We start from the raw sequence: 11,013 nt of genomic DNA on the forward strand, positions 1-11,013 counted from the left end.
ACTGTGGTGGGTGGGAGTGGAGTAGAGTGTATCAATCAGGGTTCAAGTGGCGAAATAGAACAAGTAGAAGATACATATTGAGAGGTTTTGCTAGGAATTGGCTTTGGTGGTTGTTAACTAGGCAAGTCCAAAATCCACAGGGCAGGCTGTCAGGAAGAGCAGGCTGAAACTCTCTAGCATGAGCTGAAGCTGTCCACAACTAGGATTTCTTCAGTGAAACTTCAGTTCTGATCTTAGGCCTTTCAACTTACATTAAAGTCAACTGATTATGAACTTTAATCACATCTCAAAGTAACCTTCACAGCTGTACCTAGATTAGAGTTTGAGCACCGAGGACTGTAGTCTAGGCAAGTTGACACACACAACTGACCATCACGAGTCAGGGCATGGAGGGTGAGTGACCGCTGATGGGTTTCTTTTCAGGATGATGAAAATATTCTAAAATTATGATGGTTGCACAACTCTGAATATATGGAAAACTATTGAATTGTATACTTTAAAAGGGTGAATTATATGGTTTGTGAATTATGTCTCAATAAAGATTTTTTTAAAAGACTATTTGCAAGCTCATGTTCATAACAGCATTATTCACAATAGCCGGGAGGTAGAAGCAACCCAAATGTCCATCGAAGGGTGAATGGATAAACAAAATGTGATATGTCTATGTAATAGAGTATTACTCAGCCTTAAAAAGGAAGGAAATCCATAACCAAAATTAAAAAAAGTTCTGTCACATGCTACAATATGGATGAACCTTGAGGACATTATGCTAAGTGAAATAATCCAGTCACAGTGATTCCACTGATATGAAGTATCTAATTAGTCAAATTCATAGAAACAGAAAGAATGGTGATTGCCAGGATCTGGGAGAAGGGGGGATGGGGAGTTCTTATTTAATGGGTAGTTTCAAATTTGCACACTGAAAAAGTTCTGGAGATCTGTTGCATAACAGTGTAAATATACTTAATGCTATTGAAGTGTATACTTGGAAATGGTTAAAATGGTAAATTTTGTTATATATTTTTTAGTACAATTAAAAAATGGAAAAATAAAAGACTCTGTGTCCTGCATTGCCCTGTTATCCACTCTGCCCTGACTCCCCGTTCGGTCCCATATGGTGTATATAGTCTCTGAAATGAGACAGAGAATTTCTCAAAATGTAATCAAAATGTACTTAGGAAGTTTAAGTGATATTGGCTCAATTGTTTTTCTTTGTGGCTTATTTCATTTCAGCAACCTATTTCTAAGAAGCTGATGATATTTAGAGATGGTGAGTTTGCAAGATTAACAATTAGAATTGTTTACATTTTTTCTAATTAAGACAACTGCTAAAAGCAACTAAAAATCTGGTCTTCAGTGATAGACATGTGGCTGCTTAGCCCTTTTCTGAGTTTGATGGAGAGAGAGGAGGGGCGTCCTCTTCAGAGAAGTGACACAGAGCCCAGACCCATGGTACCTGCCTGACTATGTGTCCTATCATATTCTGAGACTGGCCCCAGTTTCAGGCTGTGAGTAGAGAAGAGCAGCTCACAGCTGAAACGCTGAACCAGGAAGTATTCCCACCTTCTGGTTTATCCCTTTCCTCACTAAGATCTATTGCCGCTTGTCACAGTTGACAAGATTCATCCAGAAGAAGGGACACCCGGAACTGGTGAGGCCAGGCAGGCTGGGGTCCTTGTTCCTTCTGCCAGGAACGCCCTTGCCTCAGCCCAATGGTTCTCAGTCAGCTGGTTCGATCCCTCAGGCGACACTTGACAAGGTCTAGAGACATTTTTGGTTGTCCTAACTTGGGAGGATGAGTGCTACTGGCATCTGGTGAGCAGAGGCCAGGGATGCTGCTGCTAAACTTCTTCCAGTGCACAGGGCAGCCTCCCAACAGAGAATGATCTGGCCCCAAATGACAGTCGTGCTGGGGGTGAGCCACCCTGCCCCGGACCTTTGCAGGTCTAGCTCCCTATCATCCAAGTCTTGACCTAAATTGATCTTTGGTTGGGTGGGTTCTGATCACCCAACATAAGATAGTTTTATTTCTTTGTCGTGCTATCACTATATTATATTTTGTTTGTCTATATATCATCTTCCCCCGAACTATCCTCCATGTACACCATACTAATGACTAATATAAATTCCAAACTCTGCAAAGATTAGAGACCTTGTTCTTCCTCACTGCTGTATCCTCAACTTCTTGCATAGTCTTTGGGACCTAGTGAGATGCAATCAATATTCGTTTCATCAATGAGTAAAAAGAACTTAACTTGCTCTAATAATTCGGCCTCTACCCATCCCTCCTCAGTTTCAGCCCTGCCATTGAGGTCACCAGTCCAGGTACCCTGCAGCTTGCCAGCTCATCTTTCTCTCTCAGTCCTGAAACCCCTGGCCCCTTCCTGCCTCCCCAGCTCCTCCTCATACCGTGATGGGAACAGGGGAGGAGTGAAACTTCTAGGGGCTTCCCCTGGCCTGCAGGGCTCAGGGGAAGTTTCTGGAGCATCGGCCATCAGAGGAGTGGGAGAAAGGACTCATGGGAAATTAAAAAGCTAAATGGAGAAGAGGCGGGGTGGAGGAGTCCGAGAGTGCCTGTCCATTCAACATTTTTGAGTGTGAAAGGAGCTAACATTTAGTGACTGCCTTTTAGGTGCAGGGCAAAATAATCGCATTTGATCCTTTTAATAATTCCGAGACGAGGACACTTAAGTCTGGCCCAATCGTATCTAAGGCCACGCAGCTAGGAAGTCGTAGAGTTGAGATTGATTTATTTTATTTTTTATTTTTATTTTTTTAGGCGAGGCAACCTTTGGTTGACCTCACAGATTGCAAGGACCTTGTCAGCTTACCATCTCTTATTTTTTATTTTTTACGCCTACAGTACCTGGTCTTCCTAGGTGGTCTCCCATCTAAGTACTAACCAGGCCCGACCCTGCTTAGCTTCCAAGATCAGATGGGATCTGGCTTGTTCAGGGTGGCATGGCCATAGTCTAGAGTTGAGATTTAAATCAATGGTTGTGTTATTCCAAAGGCCAAACTTGTTAAATCCTTCGGGGAGACCAGATGAGTTTAGTCCTCAAGAGAGCTGCTAATGAGGAGAGGGCAGGCCCACAAATTAGCATATGGAAGTTGTAGCAGGTGTGACCTCTTCACCATCTTAGAGTTGCAAGTGTCACTTTCCTGTAATCTATTTGCTCAGACACTCCCATACCCAAATTAGTAGGCAGTCCAGTATTCTCATATATATTGTCTCTCTCTCTCTCTCTCCTTCTCTCCCCCCCCCCTCTCTTTCCTCTCTCTCTCTCTCTCTCTCCACTTGCTGCTGGAATCTACTTTATTAAAATCTCTTCTATGTAGATTAGCTTCTTGATTTCTGTTCCTTTACGCCCTCACCAAATTATACTCAAGAACCTCAGCAGTTTACAAGGTCTGAATTCGTCAGTCCTAAATGAAGGACACATGTGGTCATTACCACCTAGTCACTACTGAAATTAGTCATTATTGAGAGGGCTGGAGTGGTGGTCCAAATTACCACTTTTTATACTGCTATAGCTGATTATACTCATAGATTCAGCCATTGTCCCAAAGAGGGTCCCATTGCCAAGGTGGTTTCAGCTTCGGGCATGTATTGCCAAATCTGCTATGATCAGATGCAGTCCCAGCAATGTTTCTCGTTCTACATGTTCTTGTAGAATCTGGCCACCAAAAAGTGGGGACTGATTCTCCTCTCTGAATATGGGCTGACATTAGTGACTTCGTCCTATCGAATTGGATGCAGCAGAAGCGGCACTGCATGACTTCCGAGGTTGAGTCATAAAAGGTAACGTGGCTTGCATCTGATTGTCTCGCTGTGCTCACCCACAGAACCCAGATACCATGCTGTGAGGAAGCCCAGGTCACATGGAAAGGCCACATGTAAGTGTTCCACTGACAATGCCAGCTACTATCTAGCAGACAGCCGGCATCGACTATCACATGTGACTGAGCCAGCCTTCAAGTCTTCCAGCTGAGACAGAGGAATAGCAACAATCTGTCCCTGCTGTGCCACGACGAAATTGACAACTCACGGAATCCATGAACATAATAGGTGGTTATTTTTATGTCTCCAAGTTTTGAGATAATTTGTTTTGCAGCCATCACAACTGGAACACCCGCTCCCCTCCCCCTTGCGAGAGTTTTAGCCCCGCTATTGAGGTCACCAGTCCAGATACCCCCATCTTCATTGATTTTAAAGTCCCAGTCAAAGGTCAACCTTTGTGAAATCATTCTGTTGCCTCTTAGGGAGAAGTCATCCGTTTTGCCTCTTTTGACATAATGTTCATCATATTGTATTAAAGCTACTTGTGTCTGCCTCCCAGGTCAACTGTGAGCTTTTAGAAGATGGGCCCACATGATATCCTCTCTCTTCACTGGCACCTGATATGTGGCAAAGCTAACAGCTCCTTAAGGATACACTGCATGAAATGTAGACTCAAAATTCAAACCCCTTGTACAGTATCAGATACCTTCAGTATCTTTGCTCATATAGATATATGTACATAGGTGTGTATGTATGTATTTTTTCTTTAGAAACAATTCCTGTATACATCCACACAATAAAACATCAGTCTTAAAAACCAATGAAACTCTGACGCATGCTACAACATGGATGAACCTTAAAGACATTATGTTAATTGGAAGAAACCAGACACAAAAGGACAAATACTGTATGATTCCACTTGTATGAGATGACTAGAGGAGTCAAATTCACAGAGACAGAAAGTAGAACGGTGGTTGCCAGGAGCTGAGGGAGTGGGCATAGGGAATTTTTTAATAAGGAGAGACTTTAAGTTCGGGAAAATAAAAAATTTTGTGGATCGATAGTGGTGATGTTCGCACAACAATATGAATGTATTTGATTACACAGAAATGTATGCTTAAAATGGTTAATTGAATAATAGATTTCTATATAACCTGTTATATCTGAATATCAGACTTTGGACTTGGTAACACCGATTCTGAAGTGGACTGCCCAGGATGCCTGATCCCGTGGCTTGAAGGAAAGAATACTGAACCAGGAGCTTGAAGGCCCGGATTCTTGTCTCAGGTGTGTGCCTCACTGTCTGTGTAACCTGGGCAAGTTGTTTCACAGCCATGTTTCACTCTCACTCTCTACCTGTTCCAAATGCATTCTGAATTATCCAATGTGTGCCCTCCTACCCTTCTCTCCAGATTAAGACTGTAGCAGTCCCTCTTTATCCGCCATTTCTCTTTCTGTGGTTTCAGTTATACGCAGTCGACCACAGTCCAAAAATACTAAACGAAAAGTTCCAGAAATAAACCAATTCATAAGTTTTAAATCGCATACCATTCTGAGTCTCATGATGAAATTTCATACCATCTGCTCTGTCCAGCCTGGGACGTGAATCATCCCTTTGTCCAGTATGTCCACTCTGTGTATGCCCCCGCCCATTTGTCACTTAGTAGCCATATCAGGTATCAGATCGACTGTCGTGGTATCAGTACTTGTGTTTAAGTAACCCTTACTTTACAAAAATTATGGAATATAATCCTCAGAACACAGCATTAATGTCAGCTGTATGATCACCAAAGGGTTACAACCTCTGCAGCAACATTTTAATAAGTTCGAAAGACAATGACTGCTGATTACAATGTTCTTCCAAAAGGTTTTGGCAAAAAACAAAACAAAACAAAAAAAACCTTGACCTTTTGAGAATCTTTATCCATCGATATTATCTGTTCCTGACACCCAGCCATCAACATTGTTATGGCTTGATGATCAAGGATCATCAGATAATCCTCCTTCTGATGTATCGTCAGAAGGTCATTAGTAGCCTGACGGCTATGTCACAATGCCTACGCCATTCACCTCACTTCATCTCATATCACGTAGGCATTGTATCATCTCACATCACAAGAAGGGTTAGTACAGTATAATACTTTGTGAGAGAGACCATAACTTTTATTGCAGTCTATTGTTAAAATTGTTCTATTTTATTGTTAATCTCTTTACCTAATTTATAAATTAAACTTTATCATAGGTCTGCATATATACGAAAAAACATAATATAGTAGGGTTCAGTACTACCCATAATTTCTGGCATCTACTGGGGGTCTTGGAACATTTCCCCCACAGACAAGGTGGGACTACTGTATTAGCCATTCATTTTCTTACTCTGAATCAGTTTCATCAGATTGCAAGGGAGTGCTGGATAATTTTGCCATACGGAGAAGGCAGACCTAGAAGAAGTCAGGAGTAAGGGAGGCAGAGGGGCCAAAGGGAGTCTTTGCTAAGCACAGTGGCACTGCGCTGGCTTCTAGGAGCAGGGGAGAGGAGTCAGGAGCCAGGAAATTGCCAGTCAAGTTAAACTACCTTTGCAGTTATACAGGAATATATCATGAGAACAGTCTTAGCCAGGATGCCTTTATGAAGTAGAGGATGGGGAGAGAGGGTGTATGTTGAGACCTCTCCCATAACTCTGTACTCTCTGAGACCAGTACTGTATCATTTAGGTTTGGATTCAGCTGTAATAGAGACCCTAAAACTAGTGGCTAAAAGGACAGAAGTTTATTTCTCAAATAAGTTTAGAAGAGAGCAGTCGAAGGCTGGTATAAGAGCACCATGGTCATAAGAGACCCAGGCTCTTTCCAGCTTTCCACTCCGCCATCCCTAGGATATGGTCTTCATCCTTATGGTGTCAAATGGCTGCTGGAGCTCCAGCCATCACATCGTTCTTCTGAGCAGCAGAATAGAAGAAGAGAGGAAGGAGCATATGCCACCTCCCTCCCAAGACTTCCCAAAACTTCCACCCATTACTTCAGCTTACTTATTGAAGTAATCTAACTTACCTAGCTGCGATGGAATCTGACAAATATAATCTTTTAGTCTAGAAACAATATGCTGAGTGAAACACTGGGATTTTCATTTAAGAGAGAATTGGAGAGTAGATATTTGGTAGGCAGCCTGAAAGACAATAGCGGGTATGGTCATTAGGAAATCCAGTTTGTTCCACCACACGTGCCCATAGCATTTATTGAGCAGTCCTAATATAACAACCACTTTTACTTGAAAACTTTCAGCTCCTTTTGATGTGCTGGGTATGAAGATACCCAATTTGTTTGTCCTATTCATTCAGCAAACCTTTACTGAATGCCAGTCAATGGCAAGCATAGCACTGAAGATGAACAGATGAGTAGGATGCGGCTTTTGAATCTTCCCTCACTTTATCACCACTGCTCCTGCTGCATGGATTTGTGCCACTTGCCGCGACACTGCACACTCACGTTGTGAAAACAGCCGTGACCCCCTGCAGAAGGGGAAATCTCAGTCATATCTTGTGGGGGAAGAGAGGAGGTCTTGGAATTTTAGGCAACACCAAGAACCCAGAAAATATGGAATGCAGTGTGAATATCTATTGTTTCAAACTGAAGAGAGCTGTTTCCCTGAAAGGGAAAAAGTGAGATTTCGTACTAAGAATAGAGCAAGAGAAACATCGGCCCAGTGCCTTCAGCTGAGAAATGAATTTCATCAGAGTCACAGTTATTGTCTATTGTCCCCATTGGTGTTTCTGGTTGGGCTGAGATCAGATTTCCACTTCAGTTCTCACAGTTGGCACTATTACTTCCCTTTGTGTAACTTTTGGGAAAAAATTCAATATGAATCACATTTTGTTTTTAGTTCCCACCAAAGAGAGACTTTTTTCTCCAGATATTTTTTTCTTTTCATTTATTTAATTATTTTTAATTTTTCAGTTACAGTTGACATTCAGTCTTATTTTATATTAGTTTCAGGTGAACAGCATAGTGGTTAGACATCTATATAATTTACAAAGTGATCCCCCCGATTAGGCTAGTTACCACCTGGCATTATTTTATAGTAGTTTCAGGTATACAGCATAGTGTTTAGATATTTAATAACTACCGATCTGTACTACTTAATCCCTTCCCCTTCCTCACCCAGTCCTCCAAACCCCCTCCTATCTGGTAACCATCAGTTTGTTCTCTGTATCTATGAACCTATTTCTGTTTTGTTTGTTCATTTATTTTGTTCTTTAGACTCTACATATAAGTGAAATCATATGGTGTTTGGAGAGACTTTTTTTTTTTTTTTTTACTACGATGAGAACAGATCCAGACTTAGATCAAAATACTTACATCACAATGGAATATCTTTTAGGAGTAAGGTCAGGTCCTCTGCCATTCATTGTTTCCGAGTCTGCAATCGCAGGACTGTTCCCATCCTAATTTAGAATGGAGTGCACCTGCTGTCTAAACCCTTTGACTTCCTTTAGCTCACACTTCCTTAGTTTTTTGTTTTTCTTTTTTTATGGTATTTACAAACCTGAGATTTATTACTGGATGCTTCCCAGTCAAAGGAACAAGCAAAACTCAAACTTCAAGGGAACAAATACCTAATTTCCTGATTCCCAGGCTTTCTTGTTCTTATAGGCGAAGTCTGGATCTTCAGTCTTCCCAGAGGGTCTATGAGTGGTCAAATAGTCTTTCAAAACTTTCTTTCTTTTAGTTACCCAGATTATGTTTCTGATGTTTGAAGCCAAGATTGTTTTTTTGGTAAAAAATACATAACATGAAATTTACCAACTTAACCATTTTTAAGTGTATAGTTCAGTAATATTAAATATATTCACATTGATGTGAAAAAGACCTCCAGAACTAAAACTCTATACCCCTTAAATGATCACTCCATATATCCGCCTCCTCTAGGCCCTGGAAACCACTGTCCTATTTTCTGTTTCTAGGAATTGGACTACTTTATATACCTCATATAAATGAAATCATATAGTGTTTATCTTTTGTGACTGACTTATTTCACTTAGCATAATATCCTTAAAGTTCATGCACATATGTAGCATATGATAGGATTTCCTTCCTTTTTAAGCCTGAATAATATTCCAGTGTATGTATATACCACATTTCGTTTAGCCATTCATCCATCGATGGACATTTGAGTTGCTTTTACCTCTTGGCTGTTGTGAATAATGCTGCAGTGACCATGGGAGCACAGATATCTCTTTGAGACTCTGCTTTCAATTCTTTTGGATAAATATCCAGAAGTGGGATGGCTGGATCATGTGTTGGTTCCAATTTAAACTTTTTGAGGAACCTTCACACTCTTTTCCTCTTTCAGTTTTAACGCACAGATATGTAATCTTAATTTCTGCAGATTCAGACATGTGTATCAAGGAAACACCAATGTTTTTGGCCGACAATGAGGAAAAAAGGATGAAGCAGAATTTATATCAAATTGAAATGATCAGAATGAAGTTATAGTAAAATCACAGGAGTGAGCCTTCATTTTGAGATCAGACTCTTGAAATTTTTCGATCTGATTTTTTGCTTTCTACTATTTTTGGCCTGTTCTCATTAAACCTCATTTTCCTTTACTAGAACGAGTTCTCAAAGAGGAAGAAGAGTTAGAGATCACTTTTTTTTCTCTCCTCGCTCTCTTAATTGTTAAGCAGGTGCATTAAAACCAGACAGAAACCATCTACGGCCATGCCACCCTGAACAAGCCCGATCCCATCTGATCGTGGAAGCTAAGCAGGGTTGGGCCTGGTTAGTACTTGGATGGGAGACCACCTAGGAAGACCAGGTGATGTAGGTGTAAAAAATAAATAAAATATAAAATAAAAAATTAGGGATTGTAAGCTGACAAGGTCCTTGCAATCTGTGAGGTCAACCAAAGGTTGTCTCGCCTAAAAAATACATACATACATACATACATACATACATACATACATACATACATACATACATACATACATACATACATACATACATACATACATACATACATAGTAAAATAAAACCAGACAGAAACCAAAACTCTGACATGTGCACTGTTACATACACATTTTTATGCCTAAAGTTACATGTGCTGTGTTACACTTTTACACTAGGTTATTTTGATTGTTGTACACACACACAGAAGATCCTATCTCTTAAACAGTCTTAAACAGTCTAATTTTGAACATTTTTTTCTGTCCTAGCGGGACCCAGGCATCGGTATTTTTGTAAAGTTCCCCAAGGCTGGGAACCACTGTGCCAAAGAGAAAGGGCAGATTACTACTGCTTTCCCCCCAGCAGCATGATTTATAAATTTTTATATTAAATTTATTGGGTGACATTGGTTAGTAACATTATATAAGTCTCAAGTGTACGATTCTATAATACATCATCTGTATATTGAATTGTGTGTTCACCACCCAAAGTGTAGTCTCCCTCTGTCGCCATGTATGTGATCCCTTTTACCCTCTTCACCCAAGCCCCTTCCTCTTCGGTAACCACCCTACTGTTGTCTGTGTCTGTGAGTCTGTTTTGTTTGTTTGTTTGTTTGCTGCTTTCAGTTGTATATCCCACATATGAGTGAAATCGTGGTTCTTGTACTTTTCCGTCTGACTTATTTCACTTGGCATTTTTACTAAAAAATGACACACAGACTTTCATTTCAAAATGAAAGTGCCGTAATCTGTGACATTTATGGTCTGATAAATATAAGAGCAAGTGTCCCTCAAGGATTATTCTCTCTACAAGAAGGAACAGATGGATAAGTGTATGTACTATGAACTGATATGCCCCCAAATTAATTTCTATTAAAAGTCATTTTTCTATCTTATGAATATTTAACCTAACTTTGGCTTATGTGTTATTTCTCAGATTTGTATGGCACTTTACACTTTTCAGAGAGCTCTAGGTCTCACTTGGGGTGTCCACTGCGGAGGGTTCCCACACATTTTGCTTCTTGTGATTCTAGTGAGTATTGAATGCTTGTGACTCACTCTCACCGGAATGTTTCCCCTTTTAATTCTTTTTCACAGTCGGCCTGCTGGACTCCTTCAACCTTTGATGTTAACGGGCTAACTTTGTGGTTCATTTCCTGTTATTTGCAACTTCAGAATTAAACACATAAATGAAGTCAAAGCAAGTGAAAAGCTCAGGTCAGCTATCTTGTTAAGGGTCATAGCTGTGGTTTTGGAAGGTCCCATTGCAACAACTGGCTTGTCCTCCATC

At 40.6% G+C, this 11,013-nt stretch overlaps 2 pseudogenes; one reads left to right on the forward strand and one right to left on the reverse strand.

Moving 5' to 3' along the window:
* Positions 1-2,854: 2,854 nt before the first annotated feature.
* LOC112479579 lies at positions 2,855-2,973 on the reverse strand (annotated as a pseudogene).
* Positions 2,974-9,488: 6,515 nt separating this feature from the next.
* On the forward strand, positions 9,489-9,607 carry LOC112479571 (annotated as a pseudogene).
* The last annotated feature ends 1,406 nt before the right edge of the window (positions 9,608-11,013 follow it).

This window comes from Pteropus alecto, unplaced genomic scaffold (genome assembly GCF_000325575.1).
Source record: "Pteropus alecto unplaced genomic scaffold, ASM32557v1 scaffold23, whole genome shotgun sequence".
Taxonomy (NCBI): domain Eukaryota; kingdom Metazoa; phylum Chordata; class Mammalia; order Chiroptera; family Pteropodidae; genus Pteropus; species Pteropus alecto.